This window comes from Piliocolobus tephrosceles, chromosome 16, assembly GCF_002776525.5.
Source record: "Piliocolobus tephrosceles isolate RC106 chromosome 16, ASM277652v3, whole genome shotgun sequence".
Taxonomy (NCBI): domain Eukaryota; kingdom Metazoa; phylum Chordata; class Mammalia; order Primates; family Cercopithecidae; genus Piliocolobus; species Piliocolobus tephrosceles.
This window is the reverse complement of record NC_045449.1, coordinates 34,019,208-34,045,532: the sequence shown is the minus strand read 5'-3', so window position 1 is coordinate 34,045,532 and position 26,325 is coordinate 34,019,208. Positions and strand designations below refer to the sequence as shown.

At 44.1% G+C, this 26,325-nt stretch overlaps 2 pseudogenes; one reads left to right on the top strand and one right to left on the bottom strand.

The window, feature by feature from the left end:
- Nucleotides 1-11,201: 11,201 nt before the first annotated feature.
- On the bottom strand, nt 11,202-18,269 carry LOC111537259 (annotated as a pseudogene).
- A 90-nt stretch (nt 18,270-18,359) lies between these two features.
- Nucleotides 18,360-26,325, top strand: part of LOC111537260 — a 151,613-nt pseudogene continuing 143,647 nt past the window's right edge.

Sequence of the window (26,325 nt, the reverse complement as noted above, 5' to 3'; positions counted from 1 at the left end):
CGAGACCATCCTGGCTAACACGGTGAAACCCTGTCTCTACTAAAAAAATACAAAAAACGAGCCGGGCGAGGTGGCGGGCGCCTGTAGTCCCAGCTACTCTAGAGGCTGAGGCCGGAGAATGGCGTAAACCCGGGAGGCGGAGCTTGCAGTGAGCTGAGAGCCGGCCACTGTACTCCAGCCTGGGCGACAGAGCCAGACTCCGTCTCAAAAAAAAAAAAAAAAAAAAAAGAAAAAAAAAGTAGTTCAGGTACAAGATGAGGTCTTTAACTTGTCAGTGAAGTGGGATTCAAGAGGAAGAATGAGATTGGAGAGGTTATGAAATAGAATCAGTAGGGTTAAGTGTCCTAGATTGTTGCAGTTAAGCTCCGTTGCCCCCTCCACTACCCACACCAATTTTTCACACCTATCCATGTCCATAACCTTGGGTAGCCTCCTCCCAGACGGATTTAAGTGATTTACTTTGACAATAGCAATTGTAATGTTAGTAGAGACTTGAAAAATTCTTCCACATTGGGATTCACACTCTTACTGCTGGCAACCCTTTGCCACAATTTGATTAAATCAAGGCTAGCCTCCTAGAAGATAAGACCACTTTGAGAGTGTCCCTAGCTCTCCCAGCCTTCCCAGTTGTCTCAGCATTCTCAGTTGAAGCCCCAAACATATGTGTGAGGCCATACTAGAATGAGCCAGTCTACACATAGAATTATAGGAAATATAGATTCTCTAATTTTTTTCTTTCTTTCTTTCTTTTTTTTTTGAGATGGAGTCTTGCTCTGTCACCCAGGCCTGGAATGCAGTGGCATGATCTCAGCTCGCTGCAACCTCTGTCTCCTGGGTTCAAGCTATTCTGCTGCCTTAGCCTCCCGAGTAGTTGGGATTACAGGCATCTGCCACCATGCCCAGCTAACTTTTGTATTTTTAGTAGAGACGGGGTTTCACCATATTGGCCAAGCTTTTCTCAAACTCCTGACCTTGTGATCTGCCCGCCTCAGCCTCCCAAAGTGCTGGGATTATGGACATGAGCCACCATCCCTGGCCTATAGATTATTTTCTTTTAAGCCTCTAGGTTTGGGGCAGTTGGTTTCATAACAAGATTAACTGATAGCCTAACTAACCAAGTATATGGGGCAGGTAAGAGGAATAGTCTAAGACAAATCTTCATTTTTTAGCACGGATAGATGGATAAATCAATATTGGGAAGTTATATTAGAATAAGTAAATTGGTGGCGTTACCAGATGAATAGGGAATTTTTCTGAAAGACCAAGTTTGGACAGATATCAATAAATTTGGCTTGGAAATACTGAGTCTTAGGAGTTCCTGGGAAACATACAGGTGAAGATATCCAGTTGGCAATTTGATGTAAGGATCTGGAGATAGAAAATTTGAGTAAAAGCTGTGACTTTGAATAATATTGCCCATTTTTCATTTATGCATTTTCAGAGCCTTTTTTTGTAGATTCTTTGTAGACAGTGTTGTCTACAAATAGAAACAGCTTCTTCCTTTCTGATGCCTGTGCCTTTTATTTCTTGCTCTATTGTGTTAACTGTAACTGCCAATGTGATGTTATTAATCAATTAAATAGAAATGGTGACAGTAGACATCTGTGCCATGCTCCTGATTTTAAGGGGAATACATTCAGCCTTTTATCATTAAGGATGTCAGCTGTAAGTTTTGCTCATTTGTTTGTTTCCTTTTTTTTTTTTTTTTTTTTTGAGACGGAGTCTTACTCTGTCGCCCAGGCTGGAGTGCAGTGGTGCCGTCTCAGCTCACTGCAACCCTCACCCCCAGGGTTCTAGCAATTCTTCTGGCTCAGCCTCCCGAGTAGCTGGGATTACAGGCGCCCGCCACCGTGCCCGGCTAATTTTTTTGTATTTTTAGTGGAGACGGGATTTCTCCATGTTGGCCAGGTGATCTCGAACTCCTAACCTCAGGTGATCCACCCGCCTTGGCCTCCCAAAGTGCTAGAATTACAGGCATGAGCTACCGCGCCCAGCCTGTTTGTTTCTTTTTTTTGAGATGGAGTCTCGCTCTGTCGTCCAGGCTAGAGTGCATTGGTATGATCTCGGCTCACTGCAATTTCCACCTCCCAGTTTCACGTGATTCTCCTGCCTCAGCCTCCCCAGTAGCTGGGATTACAGGAGCCTACCACCATGCCCGGCTAATTTTTGTATTTTTAGTAGAGACAGGGTTTCAACATGTTGACCAGGCTGGTCTCGAACTCCTGACCTCAGGTGATCCACCCACCTCGGCCTCCCAAAGTGCTGAGATTACAGGTGTGAGCCACCATGCCTAGCCTGGACAATTTCTCTTGATCCATCTTCACTAACTCTTTCCTCTATTGGTAATCTTTATCCTATTATTGATATCATCTAGTGAAATGTTTTATTTCAGATATAGTTTTCAGTTGTAAATTTTCTGTTTGGTTCCTTTTCATAGTTTTTTCTTCTGTTAAGAACTTCTATCTCAACATTTACTTCAAGCATGTTCACTTTTATCTTATAGAGCATGATGAGATAATAGCTGTCTTAAAGTCTTTGATAATTCAATCATCTTGGCATTGGTATCTGTTGATTATCTTTTTCGCTTGAGAATGGTCACTTTTTCATGACTCTTTGTATGTTGAATAATACCAGTTTGTATGCTGAACAGTTTGAATATTCCTTTGTGACTCTCTGGGTCCTATTAAAGTCCTCCAGAGAATGCTGATTTTAGTTGTTTTCAGCATTCAGTCATCCTGGTTGGATTGAGACTTCAAGGTCTGTCTTGCCTTTTTTTCTCCCTGTGGATTCCAATGTCAAGACAGTTTTCAAAGCCTGTCCTGTGCTGCTTTAGATCATCCTACATCTATCTGTGCCCTTTGGGGGATAGACTTGGTCTTGTGCCTTATGTCATTGTTCAGTTTTTGAGGCTTTTGCTGTGCTGCTTTGGGGTATTCTGTGTGTATATGCACCTCAGGAATGAGCCCTGGACAGATGCTTATTTGTGCACAGAAGCAGGAGAACCCTTCTCTAGGTCTTCTCTCTGGGATTCTTCTCAACTTCCTGCCTGCCCTAGAGCCAGAATGATGGGGCTTCTCAGGGAGGGTTAGTTGCCCATGCCACTGCCACAGCAAGAGAGAGAGGGCATAAATGGACATTTCTCCCTTACAGCTCTGACACCCAGGGACTCACTTTCTGAGTTCCTTGATCTACACAGACAGGGCTTCTCTGGGAGTTTTAGCTGTTCACACTGCACTGCCACAGCTCACTGCGTGCCTGTCCTCAGATCACACACACACACACACCCACACACACACATGGAAACTCATTCCCATGTGGGCCCCTTTCTCCAAGTTTGACTCTGCATTTGTTTACTTTTCAGAGTGCACAGGTAGTTGCTTTTTGTATTTATTCCGGAATGTTTAGTTATAACCAGCAATAGAAATAAGCTATAGTGGACTACTCCATCTCGACTGGCACTGGAGTCTTAAAATGTTAATACTTCTTTTTTTTTTTTGGGACAGGGTCTCCTTCTTTTCCCCAGGCTGCAATGCAGTGGCACTGTCACTGCAGCCTCGATCTCCCAGGCTCAAGTGATTCTCTAGCTTCAGCCTCCTGAGTAGCTGAGACTACAGGTGCACACTACTGCATCCACTAATTTATTTTATTTTTGGTTTATTTATTTATTTATTTTTGAGACGGAGTTTTGCTCTTGTTGCCCAGGTTAGAGTGCAGTGCTGCGATCTTGGCTCACTGCAACATCCGCCTCCTGGGTTCAAACAATTCTCCTGCCTCAGCCTCCTGAGTAGCTGGGATTACAGGCCCCTGCCACCATGCGTGGCTAATTTTTTGTATTTTTAGTACAGACGGGGTTTCACCATGTTGGCCAGGCTGGTCTAGAACTCCTGACCTCAAGTGATCCACCAGCCTCGGCCTCCCAGAGTGCTGGGATTACAGGCGTGAGCCACTGTGCCTGGCCCACTAATTTATTTTTTATAGAGACGGGATCTTGCTTTGTTGCCCAGGCTGCTCTTGAACTCCTGGCCTCAAGCTATCCCCTCATCTTGGCCTCCCAAAATGTTAGGATTACAAGTGTGAGCCACCATATTCAGCTTATTTCTTAAATGAGTCATTAAATGTATGTCTCTTTGACTATACTGAATGTCAGCAGGAACAATTCTGATTTTGTTTATTTTATTTTGTTGTATTGTATTGTATTGTATTGTATTGTATTGTATTGTATTGTATTGTATTGTATTGTATTGTGTTATGGTGTCTCACTCTGTAGCCTCGGCTGGAGTGCAGTGGCGTGTTCTCAGCTCACTGCAATCTCCATCTCCTTGGTTCAAGTGATTCTCCTGCCTCAGCCTCTCAAGTAGCTGGGATTACAGATGTGTGCCACCAAGCCTAGCTAATTTTTGTATTTTTTGTAGAGACGAGGTTTCTCCATGTTGGCCAGGCTTGTCTCAAACTCCTGGCCTCAAGTGATCTGTCCTCCTCGGCCTCCCAAAGTGCTGGGATTACAGGCATGAGCCATTGCATCTGGCCTATTTTATTTTACTTTTTAAACTTATTTATTTTATTTTATTTTATTTTATTTTTTATTTTTATTTTTTTGAGACAGAGTCTTGCTGTGTCGCCCAGGCTGGAGTGCAATGGTGCAAGCTCAGCTCACTGCAGCCTCCGCCTCCCAATTTCAAGCAATTCTCCTGCCTCAGCCTCCCTAGTGGCTGGGATTACAGGCACCTACCATCACGTCCTGCAAATTTTTGTATTTTTGTAGAGACGTGGTTCCACCATGTTGGCCAGGCTGGTCTTGAACTCCCGACCTCAGGTGATCCTCCTGCCTCGCCCTCCCAAAGTGCTGGGATTACAGGCGTGAGCCACCGAGCCCAGCTTTATTTTTATTTTTATATTTTTGAAACGGAGTCTCACTTTGTCACCCAGGCTGGAGTGCAGTGGCATGATTTTGGTTCACTGCAACCTCTGCCTCCTGGGTTCAAGCGGTTTTCCTGTCTCAGCTTCCCAAGTAGCTGGAATTACGGGCATGCGCCACCACTCCTGGCTAAGTTTTATATTTTTAGTAGAGACGGGGTTTTGCTATATTGGTCAGACTGGTCTCAACTCCTAATGTCAGGTGATCTGCCCGCCTCAGTCTCCCAAAGTGCTAGGATTACAGGCATGAGCCACTGCGCCTGGCCTGGCTTTGTTTATTACTGTATCTAATGCCTAATATAGTTCTTGGCATGTACTAAGAGGCCAATAAATATTTATGGAATAAACGAATGAATGGACACTTTTCAAACCTCATCCTGCTTAACATTTTTGCAGCATTCTACACTATAGGTTGTTCCCACCTCCTGGAATCTTTCTTCCCTAAACTTGCATATTCTACTGATTTCCCCACTTCTGTAGGCTTTCTTTTTTTAAAATTATTTATTTATTTATTTATTTTTTATTTTTTCCATAATTTTTATTTTTATTATTATTATTATTTTTTTATTATACTTTAAGTTCTAGGGTACATGTGCATAACGTGCAGGTTTGTTACATATGTATACTTGTGCCATGTTGGTGTGCTGCACCCATCAACTCGTCAGCACCCATCAATTCATCATTTATATCATGTATAACTCCCCAATGTGATCCCTCCCCCCTCCCCCCATGTAGGCTTTCTTTATAGGCAAGCTGCTGGTACAGGCAAGATCTTTACAGGCAAGATTCTTTGTGAATCTTACAGCTTCAGATATTGCTGTGAGAATGGGGACACCTACATAGTCACCCACATAGGCACAAGTACAAACTTAGAGAATAATAAATGCTCAGTCACCATTTCCTCATCCGAGAAGAGAGTGGATATGTCATCCCTTAGTATCTCTAGGGAATTGGTTCCAGGACCCCGTGTGGACACCAAAATCCATGGATGCTCAGGTCCCTTATATACAATGATGCAGTATTTGCATATAATCTATGCACATCTATATGCTTTAAATCATCTTGGATTTCTTAAAATATTTAATACAATGCAATTGCTATATAAATAGTAATTATACTATTATTACTTTGGGAATAATAAGGGAAAAAAAGTCTATACATGTTTAGTTCAGACACAAATCATCCTTTTTTTACCACCCAAATTTTTTTTTTTTTTTTTTTGAGATGGATTCTCACTCTGTCACATAGGCTAGAGTGCAGTGGCATGGTCTCGGCTTTCTACAACCTCTGCCTCCCGGGTTCAAGTGATTCTCCTGCCTCAGCCTCCTGAGTAGCTGCGATTACAGGTGTGTGCCACCATGCCCAGCTAATTTTTGTATTTTTAGTAGAGACTGGGTTTCACTATATTGGCCAGGCTAGTCTCAAACTCCTGACCTCAAGTGATCCGCTCACCTCAGCCTCCCAAAATGAGTCACCATGCCAGGCCTGCCCCTAAATATTTTCAGTCCTTGGTTGGCTGAATCCACAGATGCAGAAACCACAGATGTGTAACCCATGGATACAAAGGGCTATTTGTGGCGAGATGCGGTGGCTTACACCTGTAATCCCAGCACTTTGGGAGGCCACGGTGGGAGGATCGGTTGAGCTCAGGAGTTTGAGAGTAGTCTGGGCAACATGGTAAAAGCCTGTCTCTACTAAAAATACAAAAATTAGCCAGGCATGGTGGTGCGCACCTGTGGTCCCAGCTATGCAGGAGGTTGAGGCATGAGAATCACATGAATCCAGGACTCAGAGGTTGCAGTGAGCCAAGATTGCATCACTGCATTCCAGCCTGGGCAACAGAGTGAGACCCTGTCTCCAAAAAAACAAAACACCAACAGGCTGAGCATGGGGGCTCACACCTGTAATCCCAGCACTTTGGGAGGCCAACACAGGCAAACCACTTGAGCCCAGGAGTTTGAGACCAGCCTGGCCAACATGTTGAAACCCATCTCTACTTAAAAAAAAAAAAAAAATTAGCCAGGTATGGTGGCAGACACCTGTAATCCCAGTTACTCAGGAGGCTGAGGCAGGAGAATCGTTTGAACCAGGGAGGTGGAGGTTGCAGTGAGCCAAGGTCATGCCACTGCACTTCAGCTTGGGTGACAGAGCAAGACTCTGTCTCAAAAAAAAAAAAAAAAAAAAGCCAAAACACCGGTAGGCTATTTGTTAACTTCACTGTGGCTCTCCTGTTGCCTATTATTATTGAATCCAAGGTCTACGTCCTCTTTTTACCTACTTCTTAGCTAATCATTATATTCCTACACAAATTCTTGTTAAGATAAAATTTTCATAAGTTAAAAACTTGTCTCTTATGCAAATATAAACAGAAAATAAGTCAGGCCAGGTGCAATGACTCACATCTGTAATCCCAGCACTTTGGGAGCCCAAGGCCAAAGGATCTGTTGAGTCCAGGAGTTTGAGACCACCCTGGCCAACATGGTTAAACTCCCATCTCTACTAAAAGTACAAAAATTAGCTGGGCGTGGTGGTGCATGCCTGTAATCCCAGCTATTTGGGAAGCTGAAGCAGGAGGATCACTTGAACCGGGGAGGTGGAGGTTGTAGTGAGCTACGGCTGCACCACTACACTTCAGCCTGGGCGACAGAGTGAGACTCCCTCTCAAAAAAAGAAAAAGAAAATCAAATTACGATGCACACGCCTACATAATAGGATAATTCCCAGAGGGTCTAAACAACATCCTGCATTCCATGAAAAAGACTCAGTCATCTCTTCTGCTCATTTCCAAATTTTGGATATTATTTTCTTAATATTATTTTAAACTTTCATTATTATTATTATTATTATTATTTTGAGACAGGATCTCACTCTGTTGCCCAGGCTGGAGTGCAGTGGCATGATCATGGCTCACTGCAGACTCAACTTCTAGGGCTCAAGTGATCCTCCCACCTCAGCCTCCGAAGTAGCTGGCACCACAGGTGTACACTACCATGCCTGGCTAATTTTTTGATTTTTTGTACCTCAGGGTCTCCCTGTGTTGCCCAGGCTGGTCTCAAACTCCTGGGCTCTCGTGATCCTCCTGCCTTGGCCTCTCAAAGTTCTAGGATTACAGGCGGGAGCCACAGCATGTGGCCGATTTTCTTTTTTTTTTTTTTTTTTTTTTTTTTGAGACGGAGTCTCACTCTGTCGCCCAGGCTGGAGTGCAGTGGCCGGATCTCAGCTCACTGCAAGCTCTGCCTCCCGGGTTTATGCCATTCTCCTGCCTCAGCCTCCCAAGTAGCTGGGACTACAGGTGCCTGCCACCTCGCCCGGCTAGTTTTTTTTGTATTTTTTAGTAGAGACGGGGTTTCACCGTGTTAGCCAGGACGGTCTTGATCTCCTGACCTCGTGATCTGCCCATCTCGGCCTCCCAAAGTGCTGGGATTACAGGCTTGAGCCACCGCGCCCGGCTGTGGCCGATTTTCTTAATATTCTTCACCCAGATAGGAAAATTTTACTTTCTCTTTTTCTTTGTATCAGTCTCTCTTTCCTCATAGAATGTTTTTTCCTCTCTCCCTGCCCAGGTGTGTCCCTTACTTTCTTTACATCTGGCCCCAGCTTGCTTCCTTTTAACACAAATTTCTGTTTCCTTCCTCTTTCATCCTTACATGAAACAGCTGATGGCTCAGGTATGCATTCCTGAAACATTTGAGGAGTAACTTGGAGTGTTAATTTTTCTTTTCTTTTCTTTTTTTCTTTGAGACGGAGTCTCGCTCTGTTGCCCAGGCTGGAGTGCATTGGCATGATCTCTGCTCACTGCAACCTCCGCCTCCCAGATCGAAGTGATTCTCCTGCCTCAGCCTCCCAAGCAGCTGGGATTACAGGTGCCTGGCACTCTGCCTGGCTAATTTTTGTGTTTTTGGTAGATGGGGTTACATCATGTTGGCCAGCCTGGTCTTGAACTCCTGACCTCGTGAATCCACCTGTCTTGGCCTCCCAAAGTGCTGGGATTACAGGCGTGAGCCACTGCGCCCGGCCTGGAGTGTTAGTTTTTCATTTAGCGGATAATAAAATGGTATTATTTTTATTAAAAATGGCCTTCATTAGTTTGACTCTTTTCCCCCTAGTTCTCATTTGGTTTAAATGGTTTGGCATACTTGTGTTATATTCCTAGTTTCATTCTAACTTCCATGAGAGGAGAAAATAAAATTTTTTTTTTTTTTTTTTGAGACAGAGTTTTCGCTTTTGTCACCCAGGCTGGAGTGCAGTGATGCAATCCTGGCTCACTGCAACCTCTGCCTCCTGGGTTCAAGCAGTTCTCCCTACCCCAGCCTCCCATGTAGCTGGAATTACAGGCACCTGCCATCACACTTGGCTAATTTTTGTATGTTTCACAGAGACTGGGTTTCACCATGTTGGCCAGGTTGGTCTCAAACTCCTGACCTCAAGTGATCTGACCACCTCTTAAAGTACTGGGATAACAGGCATGAGCCACCTTGCCCAGCCGAAAATACAATTAATCTTTTTTTTTAATTTATAGAAAGTTTATGCTCTAATTCAGCAATGGTATATAGCACTTATGCCACCACTGTGCTTACCCATAGCTGTGGTAGATACAATTGATATCAGAGTCACTCTGGATCAGCCTGGACTTAGCCTCATATTCCTTCTCAACACAGAATTCCAGGCATCCACTCTCAGTCAATTAAAGTTGGCACAAGATGGACATGTTTTATTAATAACTGAGTGTTTTAAATAAATACGTCAATCAGGTGTGGTGGCTGACGCCTGTAATCCCAGCACTTTGGAGGCTGAGGCAGAAGAATCACTTGAGCCCAGGAGTTCAAGACCAGCCTGGGCAACATGGCAAAACCCTGTCTCTACAAGAAATTTTGCAATTAGCCAGGCGTGGTGGCATGTGCCTGTATTCCAGCTACTTAGGAGGCTGAGGTACGAGGATCACCTGAGCCCAGGGGGTTGAGGCTGCAGTGAGCTGAGATCGCACCACTGCACTCCAGCCTGGATGACAGAGATCCTGTGTCAAGAAAAAAATAAATAAATACAAATTAAAAAGAAAGTGGTGTTTAGTAAGATCAATCAGAAATTGTTGTATGGGCTCATTCATGTATATGTTGCTTCACATGTCTGTGTGAAGAGACCACCAAACAGGCTTTGTGTGAGCAACATGGCTGTTTATTTCACCTGGGTGCAGGCGGGCTGAGTCCAAAAAGAGAGTCAGCATGGAGGGTGGGATTATCATTAGTTCTTATAGGTTTTGGGATAGGCAGTGGAGTTAAGAGCAATGTTTTGGGGGAAGGGGGTGGATCTCACAAAGTACATTCTCAAGGGTGGGGAGAATTACAAAGAAGCTTCTTAAGGGTGGGAGAGATTACAAAATACATTGATCAGTTAGGGTGGGGTAGAAACAAATCACAATGGTGAAATGTCATCAGTTAAGGTATTTTCACTTCTGTGGATCTTCAGTTGCTTCAGGCCCTCTAGATGTGTATGTGCAGGTCACTGGGGATATGATGACTTAGCTTGGGCTCAGAGGCCTGACACTGGAAAATAAAGACCCATTTTCAGTACATTGTTTTGAATATATCCGCATTCGATCCTAAAGTAATGTACTTTATTTTTTTAAAATTGTCATTATTTTTTAAAAAAGACATTTATGGCTGGGTGTGGTGGCTCACACCTGTAATCCCAGCACTTTGGGAGGCCAAGGCAGGTGGATCACCAGGTCAGGAGTTTGAAACCAGCCTGGCCAGTATAGTGAAACCCCGTCTCTACGAAAAATACAAAAATTGGCTGGGCATGGTGGTGTGCCCCTGTAGTCCCAGCTACTGGGTAGGCTGAGGCAGAAGAATCACTTGAACCCAGGAGGTGGAGGTTGCAGTGAGCCGAGATGGCGCCACTGCACTCCAGCCTAGGTGACAGAGCAAGATTCTATCTCAAAAAAAAAAAAAAAAAAAAAAAGACATTTATTTAGCATCACGATCAGACTATTACATTTAGCAGTGAACAGCATGGTTGCAAAAAAAAAAAAAACTACATTAAAATCCTTTGTTGGAATGCTTTACACTTTCCACAGAAGAGAAACTAATAAACTGTTATACAATTAGTCACAAATACAGTCTTCGAGGTTTTGCCCATACACATGAGTATTTGTCTAAAACATGTCTTCTTTGTAGCAGCTAGGCCCTGCCACCACTGTGCTTGGCTGAGTTCACAAATCTGTTGTAACCTGTAGCTTCCCTGTCACTTCTCTGGCTCTCTTTCTTCTCCTGCTAAGCTTTGTTTCCTAATTAAAATCTTCTGCCACTGCCATAGCTACTTCTGCTACTGGAACCTCCATAGCCACCTTAGTTTCATGGTTTGGCAAAGTATTGGCCTGCACCACCACTGGGGCCAGAGCTTCTGCCTCCAAAGTTTCCTCCCTTCATCGGTCCGAAATTTGAAGACTGATTGTTTTAATTGCCAAAATAATTGTAGCTTCCAACACCTCCAAAATTGCTTCCATCATTACCAATGCATTATAGCCATTCCCACTGCCACCATATCCACCACCACCAGAGCTGCCACGAAAGCCACCATGATCATGAAGTTTCCTCCATGACCAAAGTTGTCATTCCCTCTGAAACCACTTTCACAACCACCACCAAAGTTTTCAGAACAACTTTGACCTCTTTGGATGAAGCACTAGCCATCTCTTGCTTTGACAGGGCTTTCCTAACTTCACAGTTGTGGTCATTCATAGCATGGTATTTCTGAATGACAGTCTCATCCACGGAGTCATGGTTATCAAAGGTTACAGGGGCAAAGCCCCTTTTCTGGCCACTGCCTCAGTCAGTCATGATTTCAATCACTTTAATTTTTTCGTACTGTTCAAAATAATCTCTTGGCCGGGCGTAGTGGCTCACGCCTGTAATCTCAGCACTTTGAGAGGCTGAGGCAGGTGGATCATGAGGTCAAGAGATCGAGACCATCCTGGCCAACATGGTGAAACCCTGTCTCTAATAAAAATACAACAATTAGCTGGGTGTGGTGGTGTGTGCCTGTAGTCCCAGCTACTTGGATGCTGAGGCAGGAGAATCGCTTGAACCCAGGAGGCGGAGGTTGCAGTAAGCCGAGATCACAGCACTGCACTCCAGCCTGGCAACAGAGCAAGACTCCATCTGAAAAAAAAAAGAATCTCTTAGGTGATGTTCTTCAATGTCTTTAGTGCCACCAACAAATATCTTTTTCACAGTTAAGGGGGCACCTGGTCTTTGAGAATCTTCTCTTGAGACAGCTCTCTTTGTTTCCACAATTCTTCCATCCACCTTGTGTGGCCTTTCATTCATGGCTGCATTCACCTCCTCCACAGTGGCATATGTGACAAACCCACAGCCCCTGGAGCACTTGGTGTTTGGATGTCTCATGACCACACAGTCCGTGAGCATTCCCATTGCTCAAAATGGCTCCTCAGGCTCTCATCAGTTGTTTCAAAGCTCAACCCCCTAATGAAGAACTTCCTCAGTTGTTCAGGCTCTTTAGGAGCCTTTAGGAGTGACTAATTTGTTTTGGAAACCTCTTTGACCTATGACAAAACTCTCTAGATTTAATGACTGATTTTAAGATTCCAAACAATTTGTCAATCTAACGTACATTACTGGTTGGATGCAGTAATGGCAAGCAGAAGAGAGACTTTAACGATGCTTCCTCGGCAGTGTCCACAGGCAGAAAGCTGGTTTGTTTTTTTTTTTGTTTTGTTTTTGTTTTTTTTTTGAGACAGGGTCTCGCTCTGTCGTCCAGGCTGGAGATCAGTGGCACAATCTTGGCTCACTGCAAGCTTCGCCTTCCGGATTCACGCCATTCTCCTGCCTCAGCCTCCTGAGTAGCTGGTACTACAGGCGCCTGCCACCACGCCCAGCTAATTTTTTTGTATATATACGTATATATTTTTTAGCAGAGATGGGGTTTCACTGTGTTAGCCAGGATGGTCTCAATCTCCTGACCTTGTGATCCACCCGCCTTGGCCTCCCAAAGTGCTGGGATTACAGATGTGAGCCACCACGCCCGGCCGCAGAAAGCTATTTTTTAATTTTTTTTTTTTTTTTGAGACGGAGTCTCGCTCTGTCACCCAGGCTGGAGTGCAGTGGCCAGATCTCAGCTCACTGCAAGCTCCGCCCCCCGGGTTTATGCCATTCTCCTGCCTCAGCCTCCCAAGTAGCTGGGACTACAGGCACCCGCCACCTTGCCCGGCTAGTTTTTTGTATTTTTTTTTTTAGTAGAGATGGGGTTTCACCGTATTAGCCAGGATGGTCTCGATCTCCTGACCTCGTGATCTGCCCGTCTCGGCCTTCCAAAGTGCTGGGATTACAGGCTTGAGCCACCGCGCCCGGCCTTTAATTTTTTTGAGATGGAGTCTCACTCTGTTGTCCAGGCTGGAGTGCAGTGGCGCCATCTCAATTCACTGCAACCTCTGCCTCCTGGGTTCAAGCAATTCTCCTGCCTCAGCCTCCCGAGTAGCTGGGACTCCAGGCTTGCGCCACCACGCCCAGCTAACTTTTGTATTTTTAGCAGAGACGGTGTTTCACCATATTGGCCAGGCTGGTCTTGAACTCCTGACCTCAGGTGATTCACCTGCCTCAGCCTCCCGAAGTGCTGGGATTACAGGCGTGAGCCACTGCATCCAACCAGTAATGTACGTTAGACTGACAAATTTTTTGGAATCTTAAAATCAGTCATTAAATCTAGAGAGTTTTGTCATAGGTCAAAGAGGGTTCCAAACCAAATTAGTCACCCCTTTACTTGTAGAAGAAGTTTATAGTAAACTTTAGATGTACCTTATGTCCAAAGGAAGCACTTGGTGTTTTATACAATGTAGTATCAAAACACGGATAAGGGGCCAGGCGTGGTGGCTCACATCTGTAATCCCAGCACTTTGGGAGGCCAAGACGGCCTGATCAGGAGGTCAGGAGATCGAGACCATCCTGGCTAACACAGTGAAACCCCATCTCTACTAAAAATACAAAAAAATTAGCCAGGCATGGTGGTGAGCGCCCGTAGTCCCAGCTACTTGGGAGACTGAGGCAGGAGAAGGGCATAAATCTGGGAGGCAGAACTTGCAGTGAGCTGAGATTGTGCCACTGCACTCCAGCCTGGGTGACAGAGTGAGACTCTGTCTCAAAAAAAAGAAAAAAATAAAAAAACACGGATAAGGAGACAGGATTTGTTGGCTTAATGTTCTCTTGATATTCATAAGAATATCAAGCTTTTGATATTCATGTAGCATAATTATTAAAAACATGGACTCTGATGCCAAACTTCCTTGAGTTTAGCTTGGAGAAACTATTTAACCTTGCTTGGTCTCAGTGTCCTCATCTTAATGGGGTTGTGGTGGTGAAGACTTTATTTATTTGTTTAACTGTGAGGAATATACACATTCATATGCACATACATGTATTTATGTATTTATATATGAAACCAACCCCATAGTCCCATAGAAGTTTTCTGGGGTAAACATAGAAATTGACCCTTCTTGTGCTGGCTTAGTCAGCACATATACTGAAATTGGAACAACAACAGAAAAAGAAACTGACCTTCTGGTCTTAAATTTGAAACTTACACTTGTTTTATTTTACTTATTTATTTATTTGTTAACTTAACTCTTTTTTTAGATAGAGTCTCACTCTGTCGCCCAGGCTGGAGTACAGTGTTGCCATCTTGGCTGGTTGCAACCTCTGGCTCTCAGGTTCAAGTGATTCTTCTGCCTCAGCCTCCCAAATAGCTGGGACTACAGGTGTGCGTCACCACGCCTAGCTAATTTTTTTTTTTTTTTTTTTGAGACAGCGTCTGGCTCTGTCGCCCAGGCTGGAGCACAGTGGCCGGATCTCAGCTCACTGCAAGCTCCGCCTCCCGGGTTTACGCCATTCTCCTGCCTCAGCCTCCCGAGTAGCTGGGACTACAGGCGCCTGCCACCTCGCCCGGCTAGTTTTTTGTATTTTTTAGTAGAGATGGGGTTTCACTGTGTTAGCCAGGATGGTCTCGATCTCCTGACCTAGTGATCCGCCCGTCTTGGCCTCCCAAAGTGCTGGGATTACAGGCTTGAGCCACTGCGCCCGGCCAATTTTTTTTTTTTTGTATTTTTTTTTTAGTAGAGGCAGGGTTTTGCCATGTTGGCCAGGCTGATCTCGAACTCCTGACCTCAGGTGATCCGCCCGCCTCAGCCTCCCAAAGTACTGGGATTACAGGCATGAGCCACCGCTCCTGGCCACATTTGTTTTATCTGAGTTCTTTCCTCACAAAACTACCTTTAGATCTCTCAAAAAAATTATCAAAGAACTCAAACTCACCAGGTCACCACATCCAGACAGTGAGATTCGGGGACCCGTCATTCATCATGATTGCTGCCTTGCTCCTCCCTAGTTCTTGTTCTTGTTCTCTTTTTTTTTTTTTTCAGACAGAATCTCACTCTTGTTGCTCAGGCTGGAGTACAGTGGTGCAATCTCAGCTCACTGCAACCTCCGCCTCCTGGGTTCAAGCGATTCTCCTGCGTCAGCCTCCTGAGTAGCTAGGATTACAGGCACCGCCACACCCGGCTAATTTTTGTATTTTTAGTAAAGACAGGGTTTCACTATGTTGGCCAGGCTGGTCTTGAACTCCAAACCACAGGTGATGTGCCTGCCTCAGCCTCCCAAAGTGCTGGGATTACAGGCATAAGGCACTGTGCCCAGCCTCTCATTTTCTTATACGTTGTTACATTTCTTTTCTGCTACATAAACCCCTAGTTACAGTCAGTCAGGGAGTTGGATTTGAGACTGAGCTCCCAGTTCCTCTGCTGCAGCACCCAATTAAAGCCTTCTTCCTTGGCAGTCAGTAATCGTGGTTTCAGTGATTGGCTTTCTGTGCAGAGAGCAGCAGGACCTAGACTGAACCCCTGGTGTTTTGGTAACACATACACTCTCATGCAAAGCATTTAGAATAGTCTAAGGACATGGTGAGCACTGAACATGTTAATTATGACTTATCTTTATAAATCAACCTTAAGATTGTCCTGGCACGGTAGCTCACGCCTGTAATCCCAGCACTTTGGGAGGCTGAGGTAGGTGGATCACTTGCGGCCAGGAGTTTGAGACCAGCCTGGTCAACATGGCGAAACCCCGTCTCTACTAAAAATACAAAAATTAGCTGGGCCTGGTGGGGGGCGCCTGTAATCCCAGCTACTTGGGAGGCTGAGGCAGGAGAATCACTTGAACCTGGGAGGCAGAGGTTGCAATGAGCCGAGATCGTGCCACTGCACTGCATCCTGGGTGACAGAATGAGGCTTCATCTCAAAAACAAACAAATCAACCTTAATATCATTCCTTAAATCTTTACCAGTTCTGGTTCATCTGGTTCATGAATCCTTTTTTTTTTTTTTTTTTTTTTGGGACAGAGTCTCGCTCTGTTGCCCAGGCTGGAGTGCAGTGGCGTGATCTCGGCTCACTGCAAGCTCCGCCTCCCGGGTTTATGCCATTCTCCTGCCTCAGCCTCCTGAGTAGCTGGGACTACAGGCGCCCGCCACCTCGCCCGGCTATTTTTTTGTATTTTTTTTAGTAGAGACGGGGTTTCACCGTGTTCGCCAGGATGGTCTCGATCTCCTGACCTCGTGATCCGCCCGTCTCGGCCTCCCAAAGTGCTGGGATTACAGGCTTGAGCCACCACGCCCGGCCAGGTTCATGAATCTTTTATCATGAAAGAGTATTAACAATTTATTTAAAATGTTTATATCATAATTACGTAATTTTTTGGTTTCTTTTTGTAAATAGGTTTCTTGACCTATAAAAAGAGCTGTTTGCTGAAGAGAAGAAACTTCCAGCCAGGCACGGTGGCTCATGCCTATTATACCAGCACTTTGGGAGGCTGAGGCAGGCAGATCACCTGAGGTCAGTAGTTTGAGACCAGCTTGGCCAACATGGCTAAACCCTGTCTCTACTAAAAATACAAAATTAGCTAGGCATGATGGTGCATGCCTGTAATCCCAGGTACTGGGGAGGCTGAGGCAGGAGAATCCCTTGAACCTGGGAGATGGAGGTTGCAGTGAGGCAAGGTTGTGCCACCTCATTCCATCCTGGGTGACAGAGGGAGACTCTGTCTAAAAAAGAGAGAGAAAAGAAAAGAAACTTCCAATTTTCCAATTTGTTTAGATCCAGGAATAGACCAATTTGAAAAATCTTAAATAGTATTAACTACTCAGGCCATAGTATTCTTCATAAAATGGCTGTAAGAGGCAGCAATACTAAGAGAAATGTGAATTTATGAACATAAGTCCTGCTTTTTCCCCCTCAGTTTGATTTAAATTTAATATCCTCCCACAATGGAAGATGATTTACAATAAAGAGATAAACTGGAAAGAATAAGAAAATGGAAACAAGATGTCATTTCTTTTTACTACCCAACAGATTTACCATATGTTTTAAAATGATGTTTGGCCATCTACAGTAAATTAAACAAAATGCTTTTTAAAATAACGTAACACTTTAAACTATTTTTACTACCAAACTCTCCCTCTCTTGTGAAATATCCATCTTACTAAGCAAAGGTTTATTGAAGCTCCACTTACATCTATGTTGTTTTTAGCTCATTTCCTTTTTAAAAAAGCAATTGGTGAGTTTATTTCCCAGTTTAGCTGTTATAATGAAATATAAAAGGCATTTCTGTTTTGGCCTCTAGTATAGCATTATCGAAAGCTACGAAACTCACAGCAAAATATAGGACAGTGTAAAATTAGAAACTGCTGGTGTTTCTTTAGCAGCAGTTGCTGCCCTTGCAGTTGTTTTCCCCTCTTGCCACCAGCCCAAATCTGAAAGTCACCTCTGTGTACCAGACAACAAACCCCAAGTGTGTTTTTTAAATAACAGCTTTAATATTCACATAGCATAGACTTCACCCTTTTAAAGTACACAATTTGGTGGGTTTTAGTATATTCACAGAGCTGTGTAATATTTACCGTTGTCCATTTAGAACATTTTCTTCTCTACAAAAAAAAAAAAAAAAAAAAAAAAAACCTCAAAAACTCCATACCCGTTAGCATTCGTTCCCCATTCCTTCATTCCCCCAGGACCTGGCAATCACTAATCTACATTCTGTCTCCGTGGACTTGCCTATTGCAGACATTTCATATAAATGGAATCATAATTATGTGGCCTTTGTGACTGGCTTCTTCTTCTTTCTTCCTTTTTTTTTTTTTTTTTTTCCTTTTCTTTTAGAGACAGGGTCTCGCTATGTTGCCCAGGCTAGTTTCAAGCTCCTGGGCTCGAGGTGCCGTCAGGCGCCCGGCCCTCGCGTTCCGCTGCCGTTGCCGCTGCCGCCGAAGTGCGCGGTACTTGGCAGAGGTGCAGGGCCTGCATTCTCTCCTCCTTCCTCCCTGCCTCCGGCTGCCGGTAGGACCTTTCTCTCGCAGCCGCTGGGACCCCGTGTCTTCGCCAAGGCCGATCACGATGCCCAGAAAAGAAGGAGGTGATGGAATTAAACCACCCCCAATCATTGGAAGATTTGGAACCCCACTGAAAATTGGTATTGGTGGATTGCTAAATGTTGGGAAATCTACTTTCTTCGATGTATTAACCAGTAGTCAGGCTTCAGCAGAAAACTTCCCTTTCGGCACCATTGCTCCTCATGAGAGCAGAGTACCTGTGCCAGATGAAAGGTTTGACTTTCTTTGCCAGTACCACAAACCAGCAAGCAAAATTCCTGCCTTTCTAAATGTAGTGGATATTGCTGGCCTTGTGAAAGGAGCTCACGATGGGCAGGGCTTGGGGAACGCTTTTTCTTTTTTCTTTTTTAATCCCATATTAATGCCTGTGATGGCATCTTTCATCTAACAGGTGCTTTTGAAGATGGTGATATCACGCATGTTGAAGGAAGTGTAGATCCTATTGAAGATACAGAAATAATACATGAAGAGCTTCAGCTTAAAGAGGAGGAAATGATTGGTAAACTAGATAAACTAGAAAAGGTGTCTGTGAGAGGAGGAGATAAAAAACTAAAACCTCTTTGGGAGGCCGAGGTGGGTGGATCACGAGATCAGGAGTTCAAGACCAGCCTGGTCAATATGGTGAAACCCCGTCTCTACTAAAAATACAAAACTTAGCCGGGCACAGTGGCGCACGCCTGTAATCCCAGCTACTTGGGAGGCTGAGGCAGGAGAATTGCTCGAACCCGGGAGGTGGAGGTTGCAGTGAGCCGAGATTGCACCACTGCCCTCTAGCCTGGGCGACAGAGCAAGACTCTGTCAAAAGAAAGAAAGAAAGAAGGACAGAAAGAGACAGAGAGAGGGAGAGGAAGGAAGGAAGGAAGGAAGGAAGGAAGGAAGGAAGGAGGGAGGGAGGGAGGAAGTTAAAGAATGGGTGGACAAATATGACCCAGGTGCCTTTGTCACTCATTTTAGTGGGGCCTTGGCAAGAATTGAGTGCTGAGGAGAGACAGAAGTAACTGGAAGCGAACACGACACAACGTGCTTTGCCAAAGATCATTAAGGCTGGGTTTGCAGCACTCCAACTAGAATACATTTTCACTGCAGGCCCAGATGAAGTGCGTGCATGGACCATCAGGAAAGGGACTAAGGATCCTCAGGCTGCAGGAAAGATTCACACGGATTTTGAAAAGGGATTCATTGTGGCTGAAGTAATGAAATACGAAGATTTTAAATGGGAAGGTTCTGAAGATGCAGTCAAGACTGCTGGAAAGTATAGACAACAAAGCAGAAATTATATTGTTGAAGATGGATATATGATCTTCTTCAAATTTAACACACCTCAACAACCGAAGAAGACAGATAATGCATGTTTTACAGTACTCCAGACGTCTACACTTAATAAAACATTTGGGGAAAAAAAACAAACAAACTCCTGGGCTCAAGCAATCCTCCTGCCTCGGCCTCCCAAAGTGCTGGGATTACAGGCATGAGCCACCATGCCCGGCCACCTTTTTTCACTTAGCTTAATGCTTTCAAGGTTTATTCATGTTGCAGAATGTATCAGTACTTCATTCCTTTTTATGGTCAAATAATATTCCATCATATGGATATACTACATTTTGTTTAATCATTCACCAGATGATGGACATTTAGGTTGTTCTTGTGTTGTTAAGAACAATACTATTACTAACATTTATGTACAAGTTTTTATGTGGATATATGTTTTTATTTTTCATGATTATATGTATAAGGAATGAAGTTGCTGGGTCATATGATAACCTTTTGAGGAACTGCCAGACTATTTTCCAAAGTGACTGTACCATTTAGCATTCCCATTTGCAGTGCATGAGAGTGCCTATTTCTCCACATTCTAACACTTGCTATCTATCTTTTTGATTATAGCCTTTCTAGCGGGAATGATTTTGATTTGCATTTCTCTGGTGGCTCATGACATTGAGAATCTTTTCGTGTGCTCATTGTCCATTTGCATACCTTCTTTTGGAAATGTCTTTTCAGATGCATTTTTTTAAAATTATGGGTTTTATCTTAATATTGGGTCGTAAGAGTTTTGTAGAATATATTCTGAATACAAGTCCCATATCAGATATATGATTTGCGAGTATTTTCTCCCATTCTGTGGGTACTTGCACTTTCTTGATGGTATTTTTTGAATCACTATAATTTTTAGTTTTCATGAATACCAGTTTATCTATTTATTTCTTTGGTTGCTTGTGCTTTTAATGTTGTGTCTAAGAAACCATTCTCTAACTCAAGAAAATTTACTTTAGGGGGTCATAGTGGCTCACACCTGTAATCTCAGCACTTTTGGGAGGTTGAGACTTGAGACCAGGAGTTGAAGATTAGCCTGGGCAAAATAGTGAGACCCTGTCTCAAAAAAAAGATTAAAAAATAGGCCAGGCGCGGTGGCTCAAGCCTGTAATCCCAGCACTTTGGGAGGCCGAGACGGGCGGATCACAAGGTCAGGAGATCGAGACCATCCTGGCTGACACGGTGAAACCCCGTCTCTACTAAAAATACAAAAAAACTAGCCGGGCGAGGTGGCGGGCGCCTGTAGTCCCAGCTACTCGGGAGGCTGAAGCAGGAGAATGGCGTGGACCCAGGAGGCGGAGCATGCAGTGAGCTGAGATCCGGCCACTGCACTCCAGCCCGGGCAACAGAGCAAGACTCCGTCTCAAAAAAAAAAAAAAGTCAGGAGTGGCAGCATATTTCTGTGGTCCCGGCTACTCAGGAGGCTGAGGTGGGAGGATTGCTTGAGCCCAGGAGGTGGAGGCTATAGTGGACCATGTTCACACCTCTGCACTCCAGCCTGGGTGACAGAGTGGGACCCTGTCTCCAAAAATAAATAAATAAAAATTTTAAACATATTTTTTCTATAAGTTGTATAGTTTTACTTCTTACATTTTGAGTTTATTTTTATGTATGGTGTGACATAGGAGTCCAAATTAATTTTTTGCAATTCACATGTCCCAGCACCATATATTGAAAAGCTCTTTCTCACTGAATTTTCTTGGCATCTTTGTCAAAAATCAGTTGACCATGAACGTAAGGGTTTATTTCTGGGCTCTAATTGTATTGCATTGATCTATATGAATGTTGAATGTTCTTATACCAGTACCACACTGTCTTGATTGCTGTAGCTTTGTGCTTGATATGGTTAGGCTTTGTGTCCCCACCCAAATCTTATCTTGAATTGTAATCCCCATAATTGCCACAATCCCCATGTGTCAAGGGAGAGATCAGGTGGAGGTAATTGAATCACGGAGGCAGTTCCCCGTGCTGTTCTCAGACAGTGAGTTCTCATAAGATCTGATTGTTTTATAAGGGGCTCTTTTCCCTTTTTCTTGGCACTTCTTCCTGCTGCCTTGTGAAGAAGGTGCCTTGCTTCCCCTTCACCTTGGTGGTAAGTTTCCTGAGGCCTCCCTAGCCACGCTGAACTGTGAGTCAATTAAACCTCTTTCCTTTACAAATTACCTCGTCTTAGGAAGTTCTTTATAGCAGTATGAAAACGGACTAATACAGTGCTGTTTTGAAATCAGGAAGTGCCAGTCCTTCAATTTTGTTCTTTCTCAAGGTTGTTTTGTCTATTTTGTGTCCCTTGTATTTCTTTCACTATTTTTCTCCCTTTTGTAGTTTTAACTGACCATTTTATATGACTTCATTTTTTTCTCCTTTTTATTTATTTTATTTTTTCTTAGCATATTCATTGTACTTCTTTTTTTAACAACTTTTTTCAGTGGTTGTTCTAGGTTCTCTTGCTTTTTTTTTTGTTTTTTGTTTTTTTAGAGACAGGATCTCACTGTGATACCCAGGCCCAAGTGCAGAGGTGTGAACATGGTTCACTGCAGCCTCTACCTCCTGGGCTCTAGCAATCCTCCCACCTCAGTCTCCCAGATAGGTGGAATTACAGGCACCAGCCACCACACCACTCTAATTTTGTTATAGTAGTTTTTGGTAGAGAGTCTCACTATGTTGCCCAGTCTGGTCCCAAATTCCTGGCCTCAAGCAATTCTCCCGCCTCAGCTTCCCAAAGTGTTGGGATTACAGGCATGAGCCACCATGCCTGGCCAACTCTTGTATTTTAATCTGAATTTTAGGATCAGCTTGATAATTTCTGCAAGAAAGAAAACTGGGGTTTTGAAGGATTACCTTGAGGCTGGGCATGGTGGCTCACGCCTGTAATCCTAGCACTTTCGGAGGGCGAGGAGGGCAGATCACCTGAGGTAAGAAGTTCGAGACCAGCCTAGGCAACATGGTCAAACTCCATCATTACTAAAAATGCAAAAACTAGCTGGATGTGGTGGCACACACCTGTAATCTCAGCTACTTGGGAGGCTAAGGCACTAGAATCATTTGAACCCAGGAGGTGGAGGTTGCAGTGAGCTGAGATGGCGCCACTGGACTCCAGCCAAGGGAACAGAGTGAGACTCTGTCTCAAAAAAAAAAAAAAAAAAAAATCACATTGTACCACATAAATAAGGACAATCATTATGTGTCAAAATAAAAAATTATATAAGAACTAATAAACAAGTACAGCAATATTGTAGGGTACAAGATCAATAAACAAAAACCACTCATATTTTTGGCTGGGTGTGGTGGCTGGGCTCAGTGGTACGACAAGCCCGGGAGTTTGAGACCAGCCTGGCCAGCATGGTAAACCCCATCTCTACTAAAAATACAAAAAATTAGCCGGGCATGGTGGCGCATGTCTGTAATCTTAGCTACTCAGGAGGCTGAGGCATGAGAATCACTTGAACTTGGGAGGTGGAGGTTGCAGTGAGCCAAGGCCATGCTACTGCACTCCAGCCTGGGTAATAGAGCAAGACTCTGTCTCAAAAAAACAGAAAAGAAAAGAAAATGTTCATGTAGTACATGTATCAAAACATCACACTGAGGCCGGGTGCAGTGGCTCACGCCTGTAATCCCAGCACTTTGGGAGGCCGAGGTGGGCAGATCACTTGAGGTCAGGAGTTAAAGACCAGCCTGGTCAACACAATGAAACCCCGTCTCTACTAAAAAAAATAAAATAAAAGAAGAAGAAGAAGTTGGCAGCATGGGAAGTGGGAGGAACAGGTGGGGAGTGGGGGTGTTGTTAAAAAAAAATACTGGTCTGCTTCAACCCAAGAGGAATCAGAAGATCCAAAGCAGTTTGGGAAAGCCAGAACCATCAGAGATGGAGGGAGAAGGAAAATACAGCGGGTGGGAGGTTCTGTTTGGCAACTGGGATGAAGGGATTGCTTTCTCCCTGCTGGGATTCCCCCAGCCCCTCCAGTCAGTCAGGAAGGGAGCAGCCTATTTCACTGCAGGCCCAGATGAAGTGTGTGCATGGACCATCCTTAAACTCCTGGGTGCAAGGGATTCTGCCTCAGCTTCTCAAGTAGTTAGGACTACAGGTGTGTGTGCCACCATGCCCAGGTAAGTTTATTTATTTCTGGGGAGTGGGGGAGCTCTCTCGCTATGTTGCCCTGGCTGATCATAAACTCCTGGGCTCAAGGAATCTTCCACTCAGCCTCCCCAGTGGCTGGATTACAGGCATGAGCCACTATGGCCAGCCCTCCTATAATACTTTTAAATCATCTCAAGATTAAGCCTGGCTAATTTTTGTTTGTTATGGCTTTTTGTTGTTGTTTTGTAGAGATGGGATTTCCCCATGTTGCCCAGGCTGGTCTGGAACTCCTGGGCTCAGGTGATCCTCCCTCCTCGGCCTCCCAAAGTGTTGGGATTATAGGCATGAGCCACTGCACCTGGCGTAGCAGTAGCATTTTAAAGAAATATGCTTTTGGCCAGGCATGGTGGCTCACACCTGTAATCATAGCACTTTGGGAGGCTGAGGTGGGAGGACTGCTTGGGCCTGGGAAGTTGAGGCTGCAGTAAGCTGTGATCACACCACTGAACTCCAGCTGGGTGACAGAGCAAGACACTGTCTCAAAAACTATACACATATATATATATATGCTTTAGATTTTCATATTTTCTCTAGCACTGCAGACTGCTAAATAATAATAGTCAATTAATGGAAATGAACTTCTATTATTGTTCATTGAGTTATGAATTAAAACGAGTAAGTTATGAAAACATACTAATTATACCAGCCAGGCGCGGTGGCTCACGCCTGTAATCCCAGCACTTTGGGAGGCCGAGACGGGCAGATCACAAGGTCAGGAGATCAAGATCATCCTGGCTAACACTGTGAAACCCCGTCCCTACTAAAAAATACAAAAAACTAGCCGGGCGAGGTGGCGGGTGCCTGTAGTCCCAGCTACTCGGGAGGCTGAGGCAGGAGAATGGCGTGAACCCGGGAGGCGGAGCTTGCAGTGAGCTGAGATCTGGCCACTGCACTCCAGCCTGGGCAACAGAGCGAGACTCCGTCTAAAAAAAAAAAAGAAAAGAAAAGAAAACATAATTATTGATATTTTGTGTAGATCAGCAATATTTGAACTTTCTCCCACCTGAGTGGAAGGAAAGCTAAACATGGAAGCACTCTTGGATTTTTTTGTTGTTGTTGTTTTATTTTGATTTAATATTTTTATTACTTATATTTCTTTTTTGTGTTTTAATCTGTTAAAGTCAAAGATTTTTTAAATTCCTAGACTGATAGAAAGTAGTTATTTAAAAGCCTGATAAAATAATTTTAACAATTTTAATACTGTCTAACCAGCAAGTTTATGAAATCTTTTTTTTTTTTTTTTTTTTTTGAGACAGGGTCTTGGTCTGTTGCCCAGGTTGGAGCGCAGTGGTGCAACTATGGCTCACTGCAGCCTTGGGCATCAGGTCCAAGCAATCCTCCCACCTCAGCCTCCAGAGTAGCTGGGACTACAGGCAGGCAGCACCACACCTGGCTGATTTTTTAAAATTTTTAATAGGGACAGGATTTTACTATGTTGCCCAGGCTAGTCTTGAACTCTTGAGCTCATATAACCCTCCTGCCTCAGCCTTCCAAAGTGCTGGGATTATAGGTGTGAGCCACTGTGCCCAGCCTGAAGTCTTTATTTTAATTGGTACACCTAAAGTTACTTTTATGATGCATACTTTTATTTATTTATTTATTTATTTATTTATTTATTTATTTAGAAACAGAGTCTTGCTCCGTCACCCAGACTGGAGTGCAGTGGTGCCATCTCGGTTCACTGCAACCTTCGCCTCCTGGGTTCAACCGATTCTCCTGCCTCAGCCTCCCAAATAGCTGGAATTATACGTGCGGGCCACCAAGCCCGGCTAATTTTTCATTTTTCGTCGAGATGGGATTTTACCATGTTGGCCAGCTGGTCTCGCACTCCTGATCTCAAGTGAGCCACCCGCCTTGGCCTCCCAAAGTGCTGAGATTACAGGTATGAGCCACCGCATCCAACCTTATGATGCATAATTTTAGAGATGGTTTTTTTAGACAAATATTGAACTTATAAACGGTTTAATGAAAACTCAGATTGTATCTGCATATGATCTCTCTTTATATTTTTTTACTTCTATTCTTAAGTTATACATGTTTATTATAAAAATATTCAGATTAGTAGGGAATTTAAAAAAATGTAAAATTATCTTGTTCATCCTAAATCCCATTTTTCAGTAGTAACTACTGTGAACACTTTTTGGGAGCGGGGAGGGGACAGGGTCTTACTCTGTCACCCAAGCTGGAATGCAGTGGCATGGTCTTGCAGCCTCCATCTCCTGGGTTCAAGAGATTCTTGTTCCTCAGCCTCCCAAGTAGCTGAGACTACAGGCGTGTGCTACCATGCCGAGATAATTTTTTTCCTTTTTTTGTAGAGACAGGATTTCGCCATGTTGGCTAGACCAGTCTTGAAATCCTGACCTCAAGCAATCCACCCACGTCAGCCTCCCACAATGCTGGGATTACAGGCGTGAGCCGCTGTGCCTGGCCCTGTTAACAGTTATGTGTGTTACCTTCCATATCTTTTTTTTTTTTTTTTTTTTTTGAGACAGAATCGCTCTGTCGCCCAGGCTGGAGTGCAGTG